General features: G+C 37.3%; 1 pseudogene; it reads right to left on the bottom strand.

Moving 5' to 3' along the window:
• Nucleotides 1–1,798: 1,798 nt before the first annotated feature.
• Nucleotides 1,799–4,699, bottom strand: LOC147487839 (AUGMIN subunit 6-like; annotated as a pseudogene).
• Between the last annotated feature and the right edge of the window lie 12,552 nt (nt 4,700–17,251).

The raw sequence follows: 17,251 nt of genomic DNA, 5'->3' as shown, positions 1-17,251 counted from the left end.
AATTGTAATTGTAATCGAGGGAACTGGGAAGGAACCAAAAAGATTTAGGAATAAATATTTCGAAAAGAACACATACTTAGAAAGCAAAAACATACAAAACTATGGCTCGGTCCAAACAATAATCACGAACATGATGTGATATTGATGGTAAATCCAGAGGTTGATCTTGAACCGAAGTTTAACTTGACTTTGATTGGAAAAGTAAAGATTTCTTCGAAATCTCAATGTATTTTTTCAGTCAGTATATTTTTACGCCGCCATAACTTCATCCGCCATATTCATGGCGAGTTTATCGAGGATGGAGAAGTATATATTTTTCAGCACATGGCATGAAATTTGTATGCGCTTATTGGAGCATTTTAAGAAAACTTAGAAGCGGGGGTTTTCCTTTTTTCAGAAACACAGAGCGGCAAAAGACCATAAGTTTTGTCCTCAGCTTACCAAACGCAGCCTTACATATCATATAAAAGTTAGTAGAGATTCGTCTATGAGTTTGAGAGAACAACACGTAACATTCAACTTTGCTAGAGGCAGACATTTTCCCTTGACAAAACCTCAGATAATCATGGAGTCATGGAGAGATGACAGAATAACTTAGTTGTAGAGACCCAGAGGACAAATAGAGAAGAACAGACACATACCTATTGCACTGCGACCGTGATGCATAGTTGTGGTTGCTACAGTTTGTGCACATCCAATCTCCATCACGCCATTGCTTTGTTCTAACACAGAGAAAAGATGCATCACAAAATCAAAATTTTGAAATATATATGACCAGACACAGATTTAGAAATTAAACGTAAAATACCTATCACACTTCTTCTATATGAGTCTACAAACAATACAATTGTGTAAAACTTTAACAAATTGGGAAGGCTGCATAATGGTAATTGTTTCATACACTGCAACACTGGAGCCTAGGTAATTCAAATGATTGAACGATTATTTTTTAGCCAGTTATGCCGCACATGTAATAATCAAGCAAGAGATTTAGCTATCGGTAATGTGGTAAGACTATTGATTATTGACAACATTTAGATCCTCTACTAACTAACTTTAGGACTCAAGTGTACTTATTCCTTCACATTTGATTGATTTTCTTCTCCTTAATTATGGTGTTGTTTGTGGAACTGTTGTGCTGATAATTGGTAATCCAAGTTAACATAAAGCCAAAAGTTTCATTGGCGGAGTTTAGAGCGATGAGCTAGCGACTCCTTTACAAGATACTAAAAGGTCGCGAAGTTCTCATATAAGCAAGTGACAAACTAACAACAATTTCAAATAACCTAAGCCCACCTTTTCAACGAAAGAGAACCATCCAAAAAATATAGCATTTATCCCTAAAACATAAACCTCACATATAGTAGCCTTCCGGATGGCTTATTTGGGCGATTGAAGTTCATGATTGCTCCCGGAAGCCTCACCGGACTCACAAGTCATATCCATTCTACTAATGATGTCACCACCTTTTTTACTACAGCCATTGAATTTGAATAAACTTAATGCAATTAGATATAAAAGCAGTAAGATAGAGGAGCATAACTTTTCGTGGCTCCTACAAAACTTAAAAGTTAAAGTATTGATCGAAGTTAAAATCTTTATAATTACTCTTTGGATAGCACGTCCAATAAATTGGTGGCAGAAAATAAAAAGTGAAAAAAGAGATTCCTAGATGTTTGTTTCTTTTCTATCGTGTTGATTGGTAAAATATGAGTGAAAAGCCAAAAACAAAGAAACGAAAAACCAAGATTACCCTTTTCCAAGAAGTGTAGGCACCGGGTGAGTGGTAAATCTGCACTTGACCTTGTGAGTTCCAAGGTGTTATGGAGCTTCCATTGCGGTATGGGTAAGGTCCAGATGTCTGATCATTGCCGGGACGCCCAATATGCTCATAGCCCTGGTATGAAGGCTGTTTTTTTTTGGAGGAAGTAAGCATTCTGTCATGTTTTGGGATGTGGGAACCCGTATCCTCGCTAGTGTCTTACATGTACAGCTCCACTGACAATTGGCTACAGATTCAGTCTACAACAATTGAATATAGAACATGTAAGAGCAAACAAAAAAAACATACAAAAATCGAGGGAAAATAAATGATTTACGGCGACGAATGGATTAAGGTTCCCAACTGCACAATTGGGAGAGCCGCATAACAGTTCACTCTAGCTCCCAATCTGATTGCTTGAGTCGCTCAATGAATCATGACAGTTAACTGTGCACTCTATCTCCGAATCTGATCGTTCGATTCGCTCTGCGAAATAACGACAGGATTTAATCCAATACTCTTTTCTCAGCACTCCATCAAAGCCGTATCAGTTTCAGATAATGGGGCAAGCAAGTCTTCATAAGAATCCTCCATGAGCGAGGTATCCATTAGCAAAGGAGGCGAGAAGACTTGGTCCAGAGCTTCATTCATACCATAAACTGATCCCTCGGCATCAGAAGCTGCATATTTTGAACCCCATTAACAACGAAATCCATTATCCGGGCTTGTGTACTTGGGAATGAATCCATGTCGACCAACATACTCCCTATTTCATCATAGTTTCCCCAGCGGAGGAGGACCATCGGAAGCACTGCTCAAGTAAGCGTATCATCGGAGATTGAAAGAGTCGCTTGCTCTTAATTCCAAGCACCTTGGTGGGACTGGCACCGATAATCCAAATCCCCGCAAAAGGTACAAAGAAATGTTCGAGCCATCATAGGAATGATTGTCTCTTGATGAATCCATGTCGCAAGACTGCAGTGAGAGAGCGACTTCGGACCGATCTCCTCAAGTTATGGACATAAGAGCTATCACTCCCTTGTAGATTATCAACATTATTATTTGATATAGGCAGGTCAGTCAACAGACTTTCCTTGACCACACTCTCAACCGGATTGACTTGTAAAATTGCGATTATTAAGCTTTTTGAGTGTTTGAACCTTTTCAAGAAGAGTTAGGAGTTAAACCTAATAATTGGGAGCTTCAACGCAGAGAAGTGAAACCTTCTCAAAGCCGGACGGGTTGACAATTTTGAAGTCACCTCAGAGACCTCGTCAATGCCAGTTTCCGCCATCCGCCCACTACTTTGGGCCTGTATAGGCGAAGTAGATCTTCCCTGGTATTTGGCCATGGGAGGAAGAGTGGAGGATATAGTGCTTACTTCCGCAGTAAGCTCTGATATTGATTTCTCTAATGCTAGAGCAGAATCCTTCAGTTGATTAATTAGCACCTGTATGCTAGCTAAATGTTGTCGATGTTCTGCAAGGACTAAAGCTAGAGACTTGGCATGGCCGCTAGTACCAGCGTCATGTGCACTTCGTAGAAGCTCTGGCCCTCTCCATTATTAGCCTTCGCCAGCTGCAGTGACTGTTTATGAATATGTTGTAAAGCATGTGTCCAGTGCCTGAGAACTTCGGCTATGTCAACTGTGGGATGGACTCTTCCACTTCGATCATCCACTCGAGAAAGAATATCATCACTTACTTGCAAATGAGTTGTATCTGAACTATGATGTTTTTCTCTATTTGCATTGATAAATGAACTATCTGTTGACTCTCTATCATCGACTTGTGTTGAAGCCATATTACCGGTCAGATAGATAATACATCTGTATAAGGAATCTAAGAGCTTTGATCCATAGCTGAAAGCAATGCTGACCCAGAGATCCGATATCTATGTTCACGATGAGCTATCAAATCTTCAATAGGACCTGAAGCTAAAACTTCATGTTGACTTTTCCGAGCTAACAAGGACTCCCACAAGCGAGTCACCTTGGAAACCAAATGTGAATTCTGAGCTGAGGAGCTGGATACACGATCATCCCATAGCTCACCATCCATCTTTGCTTTGTTTCGTAAGTCTTGAAGCTTTTCTAGCTCTTGTTGCAAGTAGGCCTCTTCTTCGCACAAAAAGACCACCACGAAAACTCAATTTGTCATTTCGTGAGCCAAGTTTGACCACATAGCTTGTCTTCTTACAGCTGTGTCTGCATTTTTAAGAAACTTTCTCCTTTCAAGTGTTATCCTGGCCTTGGTCACAGGCAGTAAAGTAGCTGCATGAGATAATGCTACATCTGTTAATGAAGCAGGCAGCAAATTAGAAGCAACATCGCCTGGAAACGTCCGTCTATGAACTTCCCGTAAAGCATGTAAAGAAAGTTGCCACAACAGCTCAACAAATCTCGGTCCACAACACGTGGCCAGCGAAGAAACCCTCGAATTACTCCTCAGTAACGCCCCTTGTGATTCCAGCTCATTAATAATCCCCCTAACAACCTTTCGAAGTCTCTCGGACTGAAAGCGAGAATCAAAGATCGGCCAAACTTTATCGAAATCTTTAGCAGATTGAATTGGACGACGGAGTGAAGACAAGATAAAATACAAAAGTTGTTCACCCAATTTAGGGTTCGAATGTCGAAACAATCCAACACGACCACCAGTGCCACCTAGGATTGATGGATCTAATCCTAATAATAAACAATTTGTGTACATTGCACTCTCTAATTCTATTTCTCTCTCCTTCTCTCTGCCCAACAACGCACATCCAGCCAGAAATACGCACACCCAAACCACAAAAAAACACACACACCACTCAACCCAATTGTTTACAAGTTCCCAAAAATTGATAAGTAAAACAACAACAACATGAACTAGACATAGCATCTCATTCGATTATATATTAAGGTAAGGATGAATGATGTGTCACCTGAGCAGATCCAATCACCAATGCCATTTCGAATCAGCAGGGGTTTTGTTGTCGACTAGAATTTGAGGTTTGTGCAACTTTCACACTCCCAATCCCCTTCTCTCCCTTCACCCATCTCTCTCTCTCTCTCTTCTTCTTTGCAATTTGAGGTAACGCAATTTGAACGAGAGAGAGTCGTAGAACTGTAGAAGTTGTGGGGAGAGACCGAGAGAATAGCGGGAATCCAATTTGAATGAGTTTAGTAATGTGTATTTTTTTTTTTTTTGGCGTATTTGACTATTTGGCATAAAGTCATAAACCACGGTAGAAAGTGGAAAATTTCTATACCACTGTTTATGTTTAAGGTAGTGGGGATGTGGAGTACTCTCATGCTGAAAAAAAAACTAACCATGGTATATGGCCCAACTTATCCCACGGTTTTCATGTAACTGGCATATACTACTAGTAAACCAATGACCAAAGAAATTTCCGCCGTAGTATATAAGTATTTCCCACGGTTTTTGGAAGAACCATGCTATAAACGTTCTTATTGACCGTGGTATATGTGTCATTCTGTAGTAGTGTCTTCTCCCCAAGTAGCGTGTACGCACAACTTAGGAGGTAAAATTATAACCCTCCTCGAATCAAAAGTAAGAGGATATCTTGATTGTTCCAAGCATAATGCCTAATTATGTGATTTTCATATTGTATTGTCTTTACATTATGCGATTAAGGATAAAACCGAAGCCATTAAAAGAAACAAGAGGGATTATGCCCCACTTTAATTAGTAATCGGACGTTGCTTGCTCATATGTTACACCACTTAAACTAAATAAAATCAATCAACTAAAGCCTAATCTTAGTCACTAATAAGACCCCCCCCCCCCTTAATAATATTAAATTTAGGTCAATTATGTTTATAATAAATAAGAGTTAGTCATGTTTACGTGTTTTTGTGTATTCTAGGTCTTGGAATCAATTATATGAAGAAATACATCACTTTTGCAAGAGAAAGGAGTCAAATTGCTTGCTAGAGAAATTAAATGATTAAAACCCATGTTTAAAGGAGAAAAATCCTTTTTAAAGCCTAGTCAAAGTTGAAAAGTCAAAGTCAACGCCGGTAGAAAAAGAGCAGAAAAGTCAATAGAAATTCTGTAGGCTGTATTTTTGGACTCAGACCTCAAAATTAGGCCTATTATATGTCAAAACGACCGAATCGAAAAGAGATTTCTAATAGTTCAAACCTTGACCCAATCAGAGTAGTAAAAGTGGACAAAAATGGTGTTGCAGTAAATTCCCATAGAGAAACCCTTTTTGGACTTAAGTAATTAGGTTTTGGGCTTGATTTAGTGGCCCAAAACACAGCTCCGAAGCCCATGCATGAAATTGTAAACCTAACCCTCTCCTATATAAAGAGGGTTAAGATAAACAAAACTTGGCTACTCCCCTATTTAGTTTAGTTGTATATTAGGGTTCTCTCTCTCCCTCCCATTAGTTAGAATAATTTAGCTATCTCTCTCCCCTTTATTTAGTTTAGTATAGTTTAAGTAATTAGGGTTTATAATTGTAGCCTCCATAAAATCTCCATTAAAATACTTTCAAGTTATTATTATTATTCAATTAAATTGCTTCTCTTTCTATTATGTCTTCTTCTCATTTTTTATTTATGATAGTCCCATGAATCAAAGCTAAACTCTCATTAAAGGGAGTTTGAATGAAGATTTGAGAGGACTTGATTTGTTAGCATAGATTTGTTGTTTAAGGTTTCAAGTTTAGGTTTTTCTTGACTTAGAGATAAGAAGAGTTTAACCTAAACTAGATAATAGTGAGTTTGCCATGAGAATGAGAACAAGCTTTCTCTCATGCTAATTAGTTTATGACTAGAGATAGTATAAAGTAATTAGAGATCATTAAAGGTCTAGCCTTTATATTTTAACCTTGTGTGAGAATATCTAGACTAGGGTTTTCTATACAAATCTATGCTAGCATGTTAAGAAATTAAAAAGTGGATGTCAATCTCTCTCTATTATTCTCCATATTTTATTCAAGTCATATTCAATTGTTTTAATTAAATTAGTATAAGATAAATTTATATATTTAGTTTCATAGTATAAATTCACATCCATAAATATTGCTCTCACCATTGTTTACTTGTGTTTGATTAGTTGAATTCGTTAAGTCTAGAGAGTTAAGAGTGGAACGATTCCGTACTCTATATATTACATGAATATATATGTGAGAGTAGGAAATAAATAATTGATAACATAATAATGAGTTAGAGAAATCTAGTTATTGTTTTTTTACGGTATATCAAATGGCGCCGCTGCCATCTTAAACTCATTCAGGACAATAATTTAATTGGTTGAACCAAGGGGCAATCCCCCATTCTCTACCCACCCACCATTTTAAATTTTCATTCTTGTTTGTCATATTTTCGTTACTGTTCAAACTTGATATTCACTGTTTTAAACTAAGAGCATGCCCGCCCTCCCTTTTGCCTTGCACAGAGCGCGCCCGCGCTCCCTTAAGATTACGGACTCACACTGAAGAATACTGTAGTAAAGGCATTTCTAAATTTCCAAAAATTCTGAAATTTTTCAGGCATAATATATAGGGTGTTGTTGATTTATTGGAAGTTTTTCAGATATGTTCTAGTTGTTTTATCTTGTGAACTAATACCATCTTTACACTGCTGTATTTCAGCTTTCACACTGTAAGTTTCTGGAAAAACAGACGAGTGGGGTTACTTAGGCAGTTCCAAAAATTCTAAAATTTTTACAGGAGTATCTATAATAAGTCAAGAGTTTACAGTAAATATTTGAAGAATTTTTTATTTGTTTTGACCACCTAACTAGTGGATTGTTTCCAGTGTGTTTCTGCAGTTTTGCAACACTTAATTTCTGGAATAACAGCCGATAAGGAGGGTTTATAGAACTCCAATTACTCTAAATATTTTACAGAAACACACATGGTCTGTCAGGAGTCTGCAGTAACATTTCGGTTGTTTGCATTTTGTCTGAAAACTGTTTCACAAACATTTGAGGGCAGTATGAGGACATTAGAAACTCCGATTGTTCTAAAATTTTATAGGCTACTTATTAGACGTCTTAGCAAACTACTGTAAAAAGTTCAAAGTTTTTGGAGTGCGCACGCACTCTATTATACCTATATTTGAGTGCGCCCGCACCCTGACCTCCAGTAACCTATGTTTGCATTTTTCTTCAGTTTTCTTTTACTGCGCGCACGCGCCCTAGTTACCTTATATTTGAGTGTTCCTGCGCCCTCTGAAGTAAGCCCAATTTACAGGTTAGTTATAGGTCATATTTTAGTTCAAAATATTTGTTGGTTCAGTGTTCCACGCTTCTACATGACACTGAGATTCGTATTGAAGGCGCTATTCATAAGCATAGCAAGGAGGCATTCATGTTCTCCTTCTTTCACTCCTCGTTTCTTCTATCAGAGGATTCTATTTCTAGTAATAATCAGGTTAATTTTTGCATGCTCATTAGGAATTGCCTATTAGACTTAAAACTTACAAGAGATTAAGATCTGGTACGCATAAATAACCTGCCATATTAGTTTCTCGTAGACGCTGAAATAAACGCCTATCTAGAATATCACACACCACACCTGCAACAATGACTCCTCTCTTTGATTTTTACAAAGCCCTAATTGATAAACCTAAGTCATGCATCATTCTTGCAGACCCAGTGGGGAATTTTTGAATTCCCCTGAATATATTTAACTTGTTACCAGTTTCCATGGTTTAGACCACGAGAAACCTTATCAACACATGCGTAGGATAGAACAAGTTCTCACTACATTCCATCATCCTAGCGCAAGTCCGGATCAAGTGAAACTTATGGTGTTTCCATTCACCCTAGCCAACAAGGCGGCGTCTTGGTTAACCGCCCAAATGCCAAACTCCGTGGACTCATGGGCTAAACTTATTCAATGTTCATGGAACATTTTTACCCACCATTGAAGACAGATGAAATGCTTCAAAAGATTCATTTTTTCCACCAAAACCCTCATGAATCCTTTTCAGAGGCCTGGAATCATTTCACTGATCTTCTTATTAAATGTTCGCATCATAACCTTGCAAAAGACACGCTTGTCCGTGCATTTTTCAAGGGCCTTTTCACATCATCATAAGGAGGTTCTAGATATCATGAATGGGGGTAGTTTTCTTAGTAAAGGAGCCTTGGAGGCTTATAAATTCTTAGATGATCAATCTAAGAGAAACAATAATGGGGAGGTAACAACTCTTCCCACTCCACTCCTTCTTCTTCAACAGTTAAGGCTGCCAGTATGTTTGAGGTTAAACCTGATCCCGAGCTTAGAACTCTTATCGATGCCCTCACAAAAAAGGTAGATGCCATCTCTATTCAACAACAATCCACTTCAATCATGAACATAAACTTTACTCGTTGTAATGTCTATTTTAGTCTTGAACATTCCGACTTCTATTATTGTCCTCATGTCTATGAACAACCACCACCACAGCCAGAAAATGTCTACGCTTTTAATAACAAACCTAACACACAATGGAGGACAAAACACTAATTATAATCCACAAAAACAAGTTACATCTCTAGGTTTTAATAATCAAAACGTTAGGCCCACTACAAACTTCAACCAGTTTATTCCGTATCAAGGAAAAAGAAACTTAGGTGACTAGAATAGAGGTTTAGTGCCCATGACCCAGAACTATCAACATCAAGACTTGACCACACAACAAGCCTTAGTTCCGGTCACTCCTCCTATGGCCACTCAATCCATCAAACCATCTACAGACGAAGTAGTAGTAACCTTGCTGCAAAATTAGAATCAAATTATGCAACAAACATTTCAAATGATGCAGTCTTTGTGCCAAAAGGTTTTTGACATGTCTCCTAACCAAAATAATAACCAAACAAGCGTGCTTCCAGGTCAAGCAGTGCCTAATCCTACATCAACAAACACCGCCTTCGAAGTGAACAATATTCACTATAATGGTGATATAAACCAAGAGGACCTATAGGCAGTCACTACCCTTCGTTCAGGTAGAGTAGTTGATAACAAAGTGACTATGCTTACAGATCACCCGCAAACGGAAGCTGAAAATGAAACCATACCGAATACTGTCATAGAAACTGAAGACCCTACAACTGTAGAAGTTCCAATCCAACCACAACTAAAAGGTACAACCTTACCGAATACCACCATAGAAATTAAAGATCCTACACCTGTAGAGGTTCCAATATGGACACCTAGATGGAAAATGGCTAAAGATAAAGCAAAGACTAATAATATTGTTGACCTTTATGCTAAATATAGAGATAAACCACCGTATCCTCAGAGACTAGTTATGTCTAAAAAGGATGAGAATTTTGATGAGATTAGGGAAGTGTTTAAAAATCTTACTATAAACCTACATTTTCTAGATACTATAAAAAGTCTACCTGAACACACTAAGTTTCTAAGAGAGTTGTGCACCAAGAAGAGGAAAACCAACATACCCAATGAAGCTTTCTTAACTGAACAATATCCCTCTTTATATGAACATAACAGAATTATTAAGTACAAGGACCCTGGTTGTCCTACTATACAATGAACCATGGGAGATTACTGATAGGATTATATACTAAAAGCATTACTTTTGTATTAACTATAATTCTTTATATTTTTAATAAGAATCATATGGGCAAATGTTATACATATTATATATGTTATTAGTTATATGCATGCGTCTAATACTTTATGTTGTAGATAATATGGTGTGTGGTGCACACAGAAGATCATATTATTAGTACCTTATAAAGTATAAGTAAACATTCACAACCTAGATGGATTTGGACAAACTATCAAACATATGTGCACAAACAAGAGAGAGACTAACATCCCAAAAGATGCCTTTCTTTAAAAACAATTTCCATCCCTCACAGAAACCATCGGAATCGTCAAATATAAAGATCCTGGTCGTCCAACCATCCTTTGCACTATAGGAGACAAGTACACAACTACTGACCTTCTAGATCTTAAGGCAAGTGTCAACCTCCTTCCATACTACCTATTCAAACAACTCGATTTCAATGAACTTACACCAATAACTATGACCTTAAAATTAGCTGACTGATCCATTAAGTACCCAAAAGGCATAGTCGAAATTGTTCTAGTCAAAGTTAAAGATTTTTACTACTCTATTGATTTCGTCATCCTTGACACCGAAGTCACTCATGATTCCATACTTATCATTTTAGAGGGCCTCTTTTTGGCAATAACCAATGCCCTAATTAATTGCCATAATGGATCTATGGCCATGTCTTTTGGAAATCTTTCAATAAAAGTTAATGTTTTTAAGACGATGAAGCAACATATGGAAGCCGAAATGGATGGAGAAGTAACTATGGTAGAAAGTGTGGTTCAAGAGTACTTCAACAAATCGTTCCCTAATAACAGAGTACATCAATTCTTATCCTTTGGAGATTATGATTTTGATATGGACCATTACATGGAAGATGCAAGTTAAATTTTAGAATCAGTTCCCTTGTACAATTTAGTTGATGAAAATATACCTAATCATGAAGAATAACCTTCTGAACAAGTTTTTGCTATTAAGGAACAAACCCCTATGGAAACCTTGTTACCAAAATCACATACACCAGACCTTAAACCTTTTCCATCTGACCAAAAATATGCTTATCTTCATCCAGATGGTACTCATCCCATTATTATCTCCTCACAATTAACAAAAGATGAAGAAGAATGTCTGATTAGAGTGATTCGAGAACATCATTATGCTATTAGTTGGTATCTTGATGATATAAAAGGGATTGATCCAAAGATATGTACACATCTTATACATCTAAATGAGAATGCTAAGACATCTAGGGAACTACAACGTCGTTTAAACCCAACTATAAAAGAAGTAGTCATGATCATTTATCCTATATCTAACAGCAAATGGGTCAGTCTTATTCATGTAGTACCAAAGAAATCTGGTATTACAATGGTTCATAATGCAGATGGAGAGTTAGTTATAACTAGAGTTCCTATAATGTGGAGGATTTGTATTGATTATCAAAAACTGAATACTGTCACAAGAAAAGACCATCTTCCCCCTGCCTTTTGTTGATAAGATGCTTGAACGCCTGGCAGGACATGCTTATTACTGTTTCTTGGATGGATATTCAGGATATTTCCATATTCTGATAGATGAAACTGATTAAGAAAAAACTACCTTCACCTGCCCTTTTGGAACCTATGCTTATGCACATATGCCTTTCGGTCTTTGTAATGCTCCAGGCACCTTTCAACGTTGTGTGATACACATTTTCAGTGATATGGTTGAAAGATTCATGGAAGTCTTTATGGATGATTTTTCCCTCTATGGAGACTCTTTCGATGGCTGTTTGTCCAACCTTTCTAAAGTATTGACGCGTTGTCAAGAGAAGAATCTAGTACTCAATTGGAAAAAGTGTCACTTCATGGTTAAAAAAGGAATCGTGTTAGGCCACATAGTGTCTAAGGATGGTATAGAGGTTGATAAGGCTAAATTAGACAAAATTTCTTCTCTACCCACTGCATGGACCTTCCGTGATATAGAGCCTTTCTAGGCCATGCTGGTTTTTATAGAAGATTCATTCGAGATTTTTCAAAAACTGCCAAACCTTTAACAAATTTGCTCCTGAAAGATGTACCCTTTGAGTTTAATTCAGATTGTAAACAGGCTTTTGAAACTTTCAAAGCTGCATTGATAACTACACTTATAATTCAACCTCCTGATTGGTCGAAACCTTTTGAGCTTATGTGCGACGCTATCGACTATGATGTTGGCGCCGCGTGCTAGGATAAAGACACGAAAATATACCAACAGTTATATATTATGCAAGCAAAACGCTATATAAAGCTCAACGAAATTACACCACCACTGAATAAGAATTTTTAGTTGTTGTCTATGCACTAGATAAATTTCATCCTTATTTGATAGGTTCAAACACTATAATTTATACCTATCATGCAGCACTTAGGTATCTTCTCGTGAAGAAGGATACTAAGTAGAGATTGATCCCTTAGATCCTTCTCCTGCAAGAATTCACCTTGAAGATTAAGGATAAAAAAGGAACGGAAAACATGGTTGTAGACTAGCTACCTATCTAGATTAACAAATGACAATGACAGTGATAGTGATTTTGAGCCCATTTCAGATTCTTTTCTTGATGTATACGCGATCTTTTCCGCACCTTGGTATGCTAATATTGTGAATTACCTAGTAACTGAAGACACTCTACCTTTATGGAATAAGAATGATCATAAACATTTTTTGGCTCAAGTGAAGTACTATCATTGGAATGACCCCTATCTCTTCAAGTATTGCCCTGGTAAGATTATCCATCGTTGCATTCCAGATTCAGAACATACCGAGGTACTCTCCTTTTGCCATGAGCAGTCATGTGGAGGACATTTTCGTACAAGGAAAACTGCAGCCAAAGTCGATTCAGATTACAATGTGGATTCTATAGGTCAACGCCTAAAGTATTTTCATGAGTTATGGTCTATGGACGTAGAAGAATAATTCTTCAAGATCATATCTTTGAGGATTAAACCCTATTTTCCATGATGTATTTCCTTTTCTTTCCTCCCATTCCCATTTTCTTAAAAGGATTACATCATAATAGGTAATCAGACCCTCGACTAGGAGTGTGTGGTTGTAGTACCAGAGCCTTTTTAGCACTTTTACCCCCATTCCGATTCTCGCATATTCCTTTTTAGCACTTTTACTCATAGTTTGAGTAGTGCACCCCTATGGAGCAAGTATACAATTTTTCATTTCTTTATTTTACAGTCTTTTTCAAAATAGTTTTTCCTTGTTGTAGTTTTACATAAGTTCTTCATTCTATCTTAACTAATGAAGCTTAAGTAATCTCTCCTCTTTGAGGAAGAGATGTGAAACCAAGCAGAAGTTAAAAGATGATTGAGTGAAGGTGACTTGTAGTTGCATTTGAGCTTCATCTTATTCTCTGGTTAGAATGGCTAGAGATAGAGCTAACTAGAGAGTAGGAGAAGAATAGCTAGAATGGCTAGAGATAGAGACAGTTCTCTTCACACACTAGATTTGCCTACTTGTACCAAAAGAGGTGGAAAATATAGGGATATCAAACCATGGGATGGTTAGTAACTTGATTCATCTTTATTCGTAATTCTTTTCCTTCTATTTGGTGGATCACTCTCCTCATAGTGATCTCTCCAAGTAGTATATTCTTTTTTTCTCTTATTGTTTTAGTAGTTTAGGAACACAAACCCCAAAAGTAAAAAACCTTCTTTCACCCTTTCAAAATAAATTGTTTCTTCCCGTTCTCATCATGGATGATTCTCGATACAACCATAGTTTTGTGATTTTCTAAAAACACGAGCAATGGATTTCATACAAAACGAACCCTTAGAGAAACACAATCTAAGGGCGGTTTGAGATCAGTTTTGCTTAGTAAGGGTCGCCTATATCATTGCGCTATTCACACTGGTTAGGACAGATTATGTCTTGTGCAACAAATTCCCCCAAATTGCATAACTAAAACTCCTTTTGTCTGGATTAGGTTTGCCTTAAAGCCGACATGAAAGTTGCTTACGATAACCTTTTTATTTTCAAACATAGCTTTAGAAATCACTGCTTTTGTACGAGTTATCTTTATAACATTTCTACATAGTTTTTAAAAAACTTGAAGATATAAAATGAAAATCATACGCTCTGGAGTAACCAAAATGACACCAGATAAAACATATAATTTTATCTTCTTGTAAAATACCTCTATATGATTAGAGATACATTTTGATTGAGAAAAACAATTTTAAAAAAAAACAAAAAAAAACATGTCATTCCCAAACAAGAATTAAACAAATGGTGTAACCTAAAGTGACACCATTGCATGTTTAAATTCTATCTTTTTATTCACCTCTCTCCGATTGTCACGAGAATCTGACGTTAAAAGACTCAAAGTTGTACAAAATTTTCAAAACTTTTCCATCTTTTATAAATCTTCAAAATTTTAAAACTTCTTTCTTTCTCTAATCCTCCAACTCTTTTCAAAATGTCTTCTTCTATAAGCAAAACCTATCCACCATCCACCTAGCAAGACTAGATAGATCTGTTTCAATGATTGTGTACTGACTATTCAATCAAATATGGTGATGTCGCTGCCCGAGCTGGGCTAATAGGCGCCACCTTATTACAAGAGAATAACCTTCTGGGCATGCTAACTAATTTAATAGGCGATTATGTTCACCGGATTACTAGGCCCCTTACTCCTAATAGTAGTGCTCTAAACTCAGACTCATAATGGTAGCGTCTCGCTCTGACTGGACTCTCACAAGATCATTAAACGCCACTACCGACCCTTGTATCCTACTGTACCTAAAGGCCCGCTTAGAATAACCAATTTTGACTGACCGTGGGGCTCAACCTACTTGACTTCTTCTGATTGGTACTGTCCTTCTCTTCTTTAGCATCTTATCCATCAGCTTCATGCTCACTTCGACATGACTGATCTTGTTGACTTCCACATGAGATGAAAGTGACGATATGGACTCACTTACCAAAGACCAAACCTGGTCAAGGTAAAATTTCATATGCACGTAAGAGACATGACATGAGAGAAGACTGGTGCTTGAATTATAAAACACCAACCTACCCCTGTCTTCAACCTCACAGTGAATAATCAATTTTAAAAATTTATACTTGCTTACCACATGTAAGTCGCACTCAACTTTATAGAGTAATCCAACCATCTGTTTGGGATTAACTAAAATTTTTCAAAACTTCGAAATGTCTTGGAGATCTGACTAAAAAAAACCCATTATTTATTTATTTTTATTTAAAAAAACAGTTCCAAAAATCAAAATTACAAAAAAATTTATTAATTATTTAAAATTTATTTTTACAAGTATCTTTTGTTTGTATTTATATCCTTTCATTTTGTTTTGCTTCCTCTACTCGTTGTGATGAGATTCTAACACATTCAAATTCACATGAGATTCCCTTAATGTATACAGCTTATCTCATCCACGCTCTCTAAGGCATTCTTCCATCCTCTTGTTTTTCATCCATCATTAGATGTGAGCATATCATATACCATTGCATAGAATTTTTCATGTTGATCGGTTTGGTAGCTCATTGGCCCAAATTGGACAGGTAACGAAGTAAGGATCTGCATTTTTATTTCTAGGCACTAAGGACTGGATTAGAATTATGAGATTTCAGAGGGCTTTGACCAATTTTTCAAAACTAAAAAGGAGACAAGTGCGGTGAACGTACTCTTATTCTTGTTGAGGTAATGGTTGCCTAAAGGTAACACACTCTCAGAGAAGTACCCAGTAATGAAGGAGATGTTGAAAGAATTAGGGATGAAGGCTACGTGCATTCATGCGTGCAAGAACAATTGTATCTTATATTAGAAGACAGAGAAAGATTTGACAGAATGTCCTAAGTGCCAAGCACCAAGATATAAAGTTAAGGAGGGGGGTAAAGGGAAGAAGAATTCCAAGGAGCCTAACAAAGTACTGAGACATTTTCCTTTAATTCCAAGACTTAAGCGGTTGTATAGTATACCATGGATAGCACATGAGATGACATGGCATGCACGAGCAGAGACTTCCGTGGCTTATATACGTCATCCAATTGATTCGGGTCAGTGGAAAATTTGTAAAGAAAAGTGGCCAGACTTTGCTAATGAGCAGCGCAATGTTTGGCTTGCAATTACAACCGATGGGTTTAATCCGCGTGGCATTCAATCTACTAGTTATAGCTGTTGGCCTATCATCACTGTATCTTACAATCTCCCCCCTTCCATGTGCATGAAATCAGAATTTCAGATGTTATCTTTGCTTATACCGGGTCCCAAGGCACCAAAAGGAGACATTGATGTTTTTCTTGAACCTTTGTATGACGAGTTGAAAGAGTTGTGGGAAGGAGTGCCAGCTTATGACATGAACAAAAAAGAAGACTTCACTTTGAAAGCTATACTAATGTGGGGGATCCATGATTTGCCTGCATATGGAAACTTAGCGGGATGCGTAACACATGGTTACAGAGCTTGTCCTATTTGCAGTGACAACACTTCTTCCATATATTTGAAGTCTAGCAGGAAGAATGTATACCTTGATTACCGTATATTCCTTAAAGGAAATCATCCGTTCAGGAGCGGTAAGTACTTGGCACTAGTGGGTAGCAAGAAAGAGGAGCGTAGAATGCCTCCACAATGATTAAATGGTGATACACTTTTGCAAACGATGAGTTATGTGAAGTATAAACCTGGTAAGAAGTGGAAGAGAGGCGGTCAAAATGTGGTTAATGACAATTGGCATGGTACAGAAAGTCCATATTGTTTTTCCTTGTTTACTGGATTCATCATAAAGTTCGTCATGTTATTGATGTGATGCACACTGAAAAAAATGTTGCAGAGCACATACTCTACACGATCCTTAGTAAGAAAGACAAATCAAAGGATACTGACCAGGCACGAGAGGATATGAGGGAACTTGGCATACACCGAAATCAGTGGATGCAAACTGACCCTGCAAGTGGGAAACAAGTTAAACCTACAACACCAT

The sequence above is a fragment of the Coptis chinensis genome, chromosome 7 (assembly GCF_015680905.1).
Source record: "Coptis chinensis isolate HL-2020 chromosome 7, ASM1568090v1, whole genome shotgun sequence".
Taxonomy (NCBI): domain Eukaryota; kingdom Viridiplantae; phylum Streptophyta; class Magnoliopsida; order Ranunculales; family Ranunculaceae; genus Coptis; species Coptis chinensis.
The sequence above is the reverse complement of the archived record's forward strand: the minus strand, read 5'-3'. Positions and strand labels throughout refer to the sequence as shown.